Below are 10,477 nucleotides of genomic sequence, written 5' to 3' on the forward strand. Positions count from 1 at the left end.
ACACTTACTCATTCAAGTATTTTTTTTTTACGTAAAAAAAATTATATTTTCTACATCATAGAATCATATTGAAGACATCAAAACAATGAAATAACACATGGAATCATGTAACCAAAAAAGTGTTAAACAGATCAAAATATATTTTAGATTTTAGATTCTTCAAAGTAGCCAACCTTTGCCTTGATGACAGCTTTGCACACTTTTGGCATTCTCTCAACCAGCTTCACCTGGAATGCTTTTCCAACATCCTTGAAGGAGTTCCCACATATGCTGAGAAATTGTTGGCTGCTTTTCCTTCACTCTGCGGTCCAACTCATCCTAAACCATCTCAATTGGGTTGAGGTCGGGTGATTGTGGAGGCCAGGTAATCTGATGCAGCACTCCATCACTCTCCATCTTGGTCAAATAGCCCTTACACAGCCTGGATAGTTTCACTAAGCACAAACAAGAATGGATGGCGTATCGCTGCAGAATGCTGTGTTAATCATTCTGGTTCAGTGTGACTTAATTTCAAAATAAATCACTGACAGTGTCACCAGCAAAGCACCATCACACCTCCTCCATGCTTCACGGTGGGAACCACACATGCGGAGATCATCCGTTTACCTACTCTGCGTCTCACAAAGACACGGCGGTTGGAACCAAAAATAGCAAATATGGACTCATCAGACCGGTCTAATGTCCATTGCTTGTGTTTCTTGGCCCAAGCATGTCTCTTCTACTTATTAATGTCCTTTAGTAGTGGTTTCTAGCCAGTTTCATCATAGTGCTTGCTGTTTTTTGCGACTGCACTTGAAGAAACTTTCAAAGTTCTTGAATTTTCCCGGATTGACATTAAAGTAATGATGGACTGTCATTTCTCTTTGCTTATTTGAGATGTTCTTGGCATAATATGGACTTGGTCTTTTACCAAATAGGGCTATCTTCTGTATACCATATCAAATCAAACTTTATTTGTTACATGTGCCAAATACAATAAGTGTAGACTTTACCATGAAACGGTTACTTACAAGCCCTTAACCAACAGTGCAGTTCAAGAAGAAAATATTTACCAAGTAAACTGAAATGAAAAGTAATAATAAAAAGTAACACAATACGAATAACGAGTCTATATACAGGGGGCACTGGTACCGAATCATTGTGCGGGGGTACAGGCTGTTGATGTAATCTGGGCGAAGTGACTGCAGAGGTAACATACAAACAGCGAGTAGCAGCAGTGTACAAAAGTGGGAGGGGTCAATGTAATTTGTCGATTTTATGAATTGTTCAGCAGTCTTATGGCTTGTGGGTAGAAGCTGTTGAAGAGCCTTTTGGTCCTAGACTTGGTGCTCCGGTACCGCTTGCCATGCGATAGCAGAGAAAACAAATATAAAATATATTTTGATTTGTTTAACACTTTTTTGGTTACTACATGTTTCCAATTGTGTTATTTCATAGTTTTGATGTATTCACTATTATTCTATGATGTATAAAATAGGAAATCATGAAAAAAAAAAACTTGAATGAGTAGGTGTGTCAAAACTTTTGATTGGTACTGTATATCCGCCATCACCCACTACAAAACCTCAAGTCTCACTACTGTCCACTACAGAACCCCAGTTCTCACTACTGTCCCCTACAGAACCCCAGTTCTCACTACTGTCAACTACAGAACCTCAGTTCTCACTACAGTCCAATACAGAACCCCAGTTCTCACTACTGTCCCCTACAGAACCCCAGTTCTCACTACTGTCAACTACAGAACCTCAGTTCTCACTACAGTCCAATACAGAACCCCAGTTCTCACTACTATCCACTACAGAACCCCAGTTCCCACTACAGTCCACTACAAAACCCTGTTTCCCACTACTGTCCACTACAGAACCCCAGTTCTCACTACTGTCCACTACAGAACCCCAGTTCCCACTACTGTCCACTACAGAACCCCATTTCCCACTACAGTCCACCAGTTCCCACTACAGAAACCCAGTTCTCACTACAGTCCACTACAGAAACCCAGTTCTGACTACAGTCCACTACAGAACCCCAGTTTTCACTACAGTCCACTACAGAACCCCAGTTCTCACTACAGTCCACTACAGAACCCCAGTTTTCACTACTGTCCACTACAGAACCCCAGTTTTCACTACTGTCCACTACAGAACCCCAGTTATCACTACTATCCACTACAGAACCCCAGTTCTCACTACTGTCCACTACAGAACCCCAGTTATCACTACTATCCACTACAGAACCCCAGTTCCCACTACAGTCCACTGCAGAACCCCAGTTCCCACTACAGTCCACTACAGAACCCCAGTTCCCACTACAGAACCCCAGTTCTCACTACAGTCCACTACAGAACCCCAGTTCTGACTACTGTCCACTACAGAACCCCAGTTCCCACTACAGTGTTATTACTGTACGATTGGACCAATTGACTGACATGTTTATTAAGGTACAACTAAAACACCAGAAGATTGAATCTGATTTAGTAGCAAACAATGTCGAGATGTGGTATGTATCTGAAATCTATACTATTTAAATACTACGTCAAGCCAAGCCCGTTGCCAAATCCCAGTAGTTATAGACAGTTTGTTAAACCAGTCATCAGTCATACTGGAAGATATCACAATATTCATCCACTGAAAAGTTTACTATATATTTTCATATTCATATATTGTTTTAGATTATGATTTATTTTTATAATGAATATCATTATACCGCCTTCAAACAAGTACTGAAAAGTCTCGCTGGTGACTTCATAGCTTACAGAGCACCTTACTGGTGGATAGAGCTGTGACATCAGCAGTACCGACCTTAACAGAGGTGTTTACATGAAGAAGATGATAGAAGAGGTTATGGTCATAGAAATAGAGTCTATAGAAGGGTCCGAGAGCCTCTAACCCTATTAACTTGAATGGTGGAAGCCCGTTCTGTAGATTATATTTCTATAGTTACGAGAACCTGGAACATTGTACTAGTACGTGACAAAGCATATTTAATGAATTACCCTGTTCTATTATTATTATGTATATATATTTTGGGGGGGGAAAGTTATACTTGAAAATGGCATGATATAATTTACTCATCAAAAGTTTTTAACTTTTCAAAAGAATAAGATTGAGAACTTGTTTAAAGTGAGCAGGTTAACCTAGCAAATGTGCTTTGTGCTACATCCCTCTGGTCATTTATTTTATAGACACACAAGAATGAATGTAAGCTTTCTATTCATTTAGTTTTTTTTTTTTTAAGTCAGAGGTGTTTGTTTACTGTTTCCATTGTGCCAAGTGACTAACATGTTCAGGTACAACTAAGACACACATCTGAATATATAGAATGTGATTTAGTCCAAGAAGCGGGAACTGTATTTTAAGACATGCTCCGGTACTTTGGCAACTAGTAAGTCTTTTTTTTATTTTTTTACCTCCCGCTTTGGGCTGGATGTGTCAATGTGTAGTTCCATACATGCATAATCTATGACTAGAATTACTGTTTCACCTCAATTAGACACTAAAATCCCTAGTTTGAAAGTGACTGTTTTCTGGAAGCTGTGCTGTGCCATTTTCCCTACGTTTCACCCCATGTCACCAGCCCCCTAACAATTGAAGTTCTAGGCAAGGAACTTCAGACCCTCTCATTTGAGTGACATCTAGCAAGAGGCCTTTCCAACATTATCCAATAAGGTTGCAGGGTGGGCCCATTAGCAGAGAGAGGGAGGCAGAGAGAGAGTTGTTGTAAGCTATTTTCGGGGACCACTTTTGGCTCGTGAGCTCTACTTTCAGAACTAGTGGCCGAGAAGTATACAAAAGTACCGGAGAATCTCTTTAAACACGGAGACAGATGTTGCATGTATATGAAATACTATTTATATTTTTATATGAACACCAGAAGAGTGAACATATGTATGACTATAGACCTGTGGAACATGTATGTATTGATCATTTTTTTCCTTCTCAGAAAGTATTCAAACCATCGACTTTTGTTACATTAGAGCCTTATTCTAAAATGGATTAAAGTGTTTTTCCCCCCCTTATCAATCTACACACAATCCCCCATAATAACAAAGCTGCACAGCTATTTTCAGGTCTCTCCAGAGATGTTAGATCGGGTTCAAGTCCGGGTTCTGGCTGGGCCACTCAATGACTTTTTCAGAGACTTGTCCCGAAGCCACTCCTGCATTGTCTTGGCCTGTGTGCTTAGGGACATTGTCCTGTTGAAAGGTGAACCTTCGCCCCGGTCTGAGGTCCTGAGCGCTCTGGAGCAGGTTTTCATCAAGGATTTCTCTGTACTTTGCTTCGTTCATCTTTCCCTCGATCCTGACTAGTCTCTCAGTCCCTGCTGCTGAAAAACATCCCCACAGCATGATTCTGCCACCGCCATGCTTCATCATAGGGATGTTGACAGGTTTCCTCCAGATGTGACGCTTGGCATTCAGGCCAAAGAGTTCAATCTTGGTTTCATCAGACCACAGAATTTTGTTTCTCATGGTCTGAGAGTCTTTAGGTGCCTTTTGGCAAACTCCAAACGGGCTGTCGTGCCTTTTACAGAGGAGTGGCTTTTGTCTGGCTACTCTACCATAAAGGCCTGATTTGGTGGAGCGCTGCAGAGATGGTTGCCCTTCTAGAAGGTTCTCCCATCTCCACAGAGGAACTATAGAGCTCTGTCTGAGTGACTATCGGGTTCTTGGTCACCTCCCTGACCAAGGATCTTCTCCCCCAATTGCTCAGTTTGACCGGGCGGCCAGCTCCAGGAAGAGTCTTGGTTGTTCCAAACTTCTTCCATTTAAGAATGATGGAGGCCACTGTGTTCTTGGGGACCTTTTAATGCTGCAGACATTTTTTGGTACCTTTCCCCAGATCTGTGCCTCGACACAATCCTGTCTCAGAGCTCTATGGACAATTCCTTCAACCTCGTGGCTTGGTTTTTGCTCTGACTTGCACTGTCAACTGTGGGACCTTATATAGACAGGTGTGTGCCTTTCCAAATCATGTCCAATCAATTGAATTTACCATAAGTGGACTCCAAGTAGAAACATCTCAAGGATGATCAATGGAAACAGGATGCACCTGAGCTCAATTTTGAGTCATTGCGAAGGGTCTGAATACTTATGTAAATATGGTATTTCATTATTTAGTTTTTTTTATACATTTGCAAACATTTCAATAAACGTGTTTTTCGCTTTGTCATTATGGGGTATTGTGTGTAGATTAAATATTTGTATTATTTTAATCAATTTTAGAATAAGGCTGTAACGTCACAAAATGTGTAAAAAATCAAGGGGTCTGAATAGTCTGTATGTGAATATATATGGTGATGTTTTCAATTTGATAAGAGGGTATTTATTAGGCTGAATTGTAGCATGTTTTGAACCAGGCAGAGCACAGTGAGTGAACAGTGACAACCGAGTGAGGGATCATTAGCTAGTGGTGTTAGCATCAATACAGTTTATTAACTTGATTAAGTCTGTGATTGTGTGTGTGTTCGAATAATGTGGTTATGATGTGTTAGCTTTGATGCTTTAGTAAGTGTGAAACTGTGCCTCGAGGTTAATGCCAACGGTATCCAACTGTGTGGCTGGCTGGGTTGACTGTCAATTTGGAATTAAAGGTCGCACTCATCCCACGACATTCTGCAGCCCACCCCACAAACACACAAAGTCTCCTTACATATTTGTATCTTGTCTTTTTCTCTCTCGCTCTCTTTCTCTTTCTCTTTCTCTCTCTCTCTCTCGCTCTCTCTTTCTCAGAAAGAGGTGAGTGTGTGTGTGTAGTGACAGTGTGTTTTACACTCCAGGCATTGCTGTGTTTGATCTTTGGTGTGTGTGTGTGTGTTGTGCGAGCGTGTTTGTTTGTCATGAGAGTGAGACACCATGATGCTGATAATGACTCCGGGGTTGAACCTTCCTCTCTGTGTATCTGCCGTCTGTCCACTAGGTTTGATCATGTGCTGCATGTTGCTGTTGTGACTGGTTTTTGTTTTCGTATAATAAACAGAAGAAGAAAAAAACAACAGCTTGGTGTCTGATCAATGTGTCACAGACTGTTTACCCAGTCTACTGTGTGTATTAGAGGCTAGCCTCTGATCAATGTGTCACAGGCTGTTTACCCAGTCTACTGTGTGTATTAGAGTCTGGCCTCTGATCAATGTGTCACAGGCTGTTTACCCAATCTACTGTGTGTATTAGAGTCTGGCCTCTGATCAATGTGTCACAGGCTGTTTACCCAATCTACTGTGTGTATTAGATGCTTGGTCTCTGATCAATGTGTCACAGGCTGTTTACCCAATCTACTGTGTGCATTAGAGTCTGGCCTCTTGGGGACAGGATGTGATTGGGTGACCCTTGACCTCAAGGCAATGGCATGCTGGTTATAATCTGAATAACAGGCTGGTGGTCAGAAGAATCTGGTTATCCCTTCCCAAGGCTGATCAGGCTGAGTAAAGCAGGCCAGGCACACTGCCATCTGATCTCACACACACCTAGATACGTCAGGAAGCACCATATAGACTTGGAGTCAGTCTACACCATGACTGGACAACTGGAACACAGTGGGAGACGCAGAAGTGACACAATTTTCTAACCGTTCCACTGTCTATTGAAATCTATTGAAACCAGGGTTGTGGTCAATTTGAATTAAAGACAGTCAGTGAAGTGATTTAAATCTAAAATTAAATTCAATAAATTGCTTTTACTTTTCAGTTTATTGAGAATTCATTGAAAATAGTTGCCCTTTTTTCAATTATTGAATTGGAATTTCAATTTACTTCCTGACTTTTCTGCCCTCAATTCAATTTGCTCAAATTGCTCATCCTCAACACTGGGGCCCCACAAGGATGCATGCTCAGCCCCCTCCTGTACTCCCTGTACTCCCTGTTCACCCATGACTGCGTGGCCACGCACGCCTCCAACTCAATCATCAAATTTGCAGACGACACAACAGTGTGCCTGATTACCAACAATGTAACGTGCAATTGGGGAAGTTAAACCTGATCCTAGAGCTCTGTCTAGGAGTAACATGTGGAATTGGGGAAGTTAAACCTGATCCTAGAGCTCTGTCTAGGAGTAACGTGTGGAATTGGGGAAGTTTAACCTGATCCTAGAGCTCTGTCTAGGAGTAACGTGTGGAATTGGGGAAGTTTAACCTGATCCTAGAGCTCTGTCTAGGAGTAACGTGTGGAATTGCATTGCCTGAGAAGCAAATAAAATATACTGAACAAGAATATAAATGCAACATGTAAAGTGTTGGTCCCATGTTTCATGTTCCATATATACAAAAAGTGCATTTATCAACAACAAAAAATTGCACAAATTTGTTTACATCCCTGTTAGTGAGCACTTCTCTTTTACCAAGATAATCCATCCACCTGACAGGTGTGGCATATAAAGAAGCTGATTAAACAGGTTCATTACACAGTTGCACCTTGTGCTGGGGACAATAACTCTAACATGTGCAGTTTTGCCAAACAATGTCACACACAGATGTCTCAAGTTTTGAGGGAGCAAGCAATTGGCATGCTGACTACAGGAATGTCCACCAGAGCTTTTGCCAGAGAATTGAATGTTCATTTCGTTTTAGAGAATTTGGCAGTACGTCCAACCAGCCTCAGAACCGCAGACCACATGTATGGTGTCGTTTGCTGATGTCAACGTTGTGAACAGAGTGCCCCATGGTGGCGGTGGGGTTATGGTATGGTCAGCCAAAAGCTACAGACAACCAATACAATTGCATTTTATCGATGGCAATTTTAATGCACATAGATACGGTGACGAAATCCTGAGGCCCGTTGTGGTGCCATTCATCCGCCACCATCACCTCATGTTACAGCATGATAATGCACGGCCCCATGTCGCAAGGATCTGTACACAATTCCTGGAAGCTGAACATGTCCCATTTCTGCCATGGCTTGCATACTCACCAGACAAGTCACCCATTGAGCATGTTTGGGATGCTCTGAATCAACGTGTACGACAGAGCTTTCCAGTTCCCTCCAATATCCAGCAACTTCGCACACAGCCATTGAAGAGGAATGGGATGTAACGGGTGACGCTCTCCTCATCCTCGGATGAGGTGAGGAGAGAAGGATCGGTAGACCAATGCGCAGCGAGGTGTGATGACATAATGAATTTATTGAACAAAACGAACACTGACACGAACTATACTTTAGAAATGATACAAAATAACAAACGGACAACGTAGACGAAACCTGAACATGGAACTTACATAACGACAGGAAGAACACACGAGCAGGAAACAGACTACATCAAAACGAAATACAACCGAAACAATCCCGTGTGGTGCGCAGACACAAACACAGGAGACAATCACCCACAAACAAACAGTGAGAATGCCCCACCTAAATATGACTCTTGATTAGAGGAAAATGCAAACCACCTGCCTCTAATCAAGAGCCATACCAGGCAAACCGAAACCAACATAGAAACAGATAACATAGACTGCCCACCCAAAACACATGCCCTGACCATAAACACATAAAAACTAACATAAATAGGTCAGGACTGTTACATGGGACAACATTCCACAGGCCACAAGCAACATCCTGATTAACTCTATGTGAAGGAGATGTGTTGTGCTGCGTGAGGGGGTCACACCAGATACTGACTGGTGTACTGATCTACACCACACATTTTTTTTTTCTCAATATGAATAAAATCTTAATTTGATCACTGTTGTTGCAGGAATTGTCAGCGGGAAATGCAACATTGTAGTTTATTCGAGGTTGTCACACCCTGACCATAGAGAGCCTTTGTTTTTCTATGGTATAGTAAGTCAGGGCGTGACTGGGGGGTATTCTAGTTTATATTTTCTATTTGGGGTTCTAGTTTAGTTTTTCTATGTTGGTGTTTGGTATGATTCCCAATTAGAGGCAGCTGGCTATCGTTGTCTCTAATTGGGGATCATACTTAAGTATAATTTTTTCCACCTGTGTTTTGTGGGATATTGTTAGTGTATGTTACACCTCTTTGTTACAGTTGTTTGTTTCGTTCTTTCCTTGTTGTTTTGTGCGTTTCTAATAAATAATATGTGGAAACCATTTCGCGCTGCAGCTTGGTCCGATAATTACGACGAACATGACAAAGGTTTTAAAAGGCTTCTTAAGTTTGTAATTTCCCTTAAGAAATGTCAGATTTGATTTGCCCTAAATAAAATGTACCAACATATACAAAAAGGTCCATTAATTATAATCCACACAATAAATCAGATATCCTGTTGCTGCAGAATAATTTTCCTGCTATGAGAAACTGATCAAATTAATATCCGGAGACTTATTTAAATACAAATGATTTGTATACGAGAACAGTAACAGTATCAAGTAGGGATGCTGATTTAATACCATAGCCCAGTAAGTAGGGGTGTTGAGGGTGCAGCAGCAATCCCTGAAAAATCAGAATTAAAAAATATATAATTTATGTTTTCCTTCACAAAAGTAGGCCTTTACTAGTCCTGTATTAACAGACCCATATAGTCTGTATCACTGTGTCCTTACTAGTCCTGTATTAACAGACCCATATAGTCTGTAGTGCGGGACCCCCAAAACAATCTTCCCTCTGCTATTCACACACACACCTTATTAAATTAAATGTATTTAATTTATTCACTTAAAATATTGAGGGAGAAAATGCCCCATTGTGCCTTTTCTGCTCTGAATGTTCTGTGCTTTCAGTTGTTTGTCTTGTAGGAACTTTCACTCTCTCTGGTGTTTTATGGGGGCAGAACTTTGGACAGTTGGCGAATTGTTCTGAATAGACAGTAGAGACAATATTTCACAACGTTCAACAAAGCATGACGGAAATGGTGAGATATGACCCTTCTAGCTAGTCTATAGAGCTGGTTTACAGAGCTGGTCTACAGTGATATATGACCTTTCTAGCTGGTCTACAGTGAGATATGACCATTCTAGCTGGTCTACAGAGAGATATTACCTTTCCAGCTGGTTTACAGTGAGATATGACATTTCTAGCTGGTCTACAGGGCTGGTGTGCAGGGCTAGAGAGAGAATGGTTTTGGAGAGAAGCCAGAGTATTGGTTGTTCCAAAAGTTTGAACATAACTTAATGAATAACATGGACTGTTATGTCACCGTCCTTTCTGTATACACAGAGCTAAAATGACATTTCCATAACTAATGCTCATTTCGTGATAAAAGCACCAAATTTGTCAGAGAGGTAGATTCATGTAAATATCGGTCGATCACAGTTGTGGCCCCTGGGGGGAACGTATCCCCCGTATGATAAATTAAAGGTTGAATAATAATTGTATAGATTTTCCCCCCTAATAATAATGTAAAATTAACATCTGTACAGAAAGACTTTTGTGTGAAGGCCAAATTACAGAGGAGGAACTTCTTGATGCAATTGGGGCCTTTAAGGCTGGGAAAATTTCAGGGCTGGATGGCATACCAGTGGAAGTATAGAAAACTTTTTTTTGATATACTCAGAGGACCATTATTAGCTTGTTTTAACCCCTCCTATATAAATG

Source organism: Salvelinus fontinalis, chromosome 15 (genome assembly GCF_029448725.1).
Source record: "Salvelinus fontinalis isolate EN_2023a chromosome 15, ASM2944872v1, whole genome shotgun sequence".
Lineage (NCBI taxonomy): Eukaryota > Metazoa > Chordata > Actinopteri > Salmoniformes > Salmonidae > Salvelinus > Salvelinus fontinalis.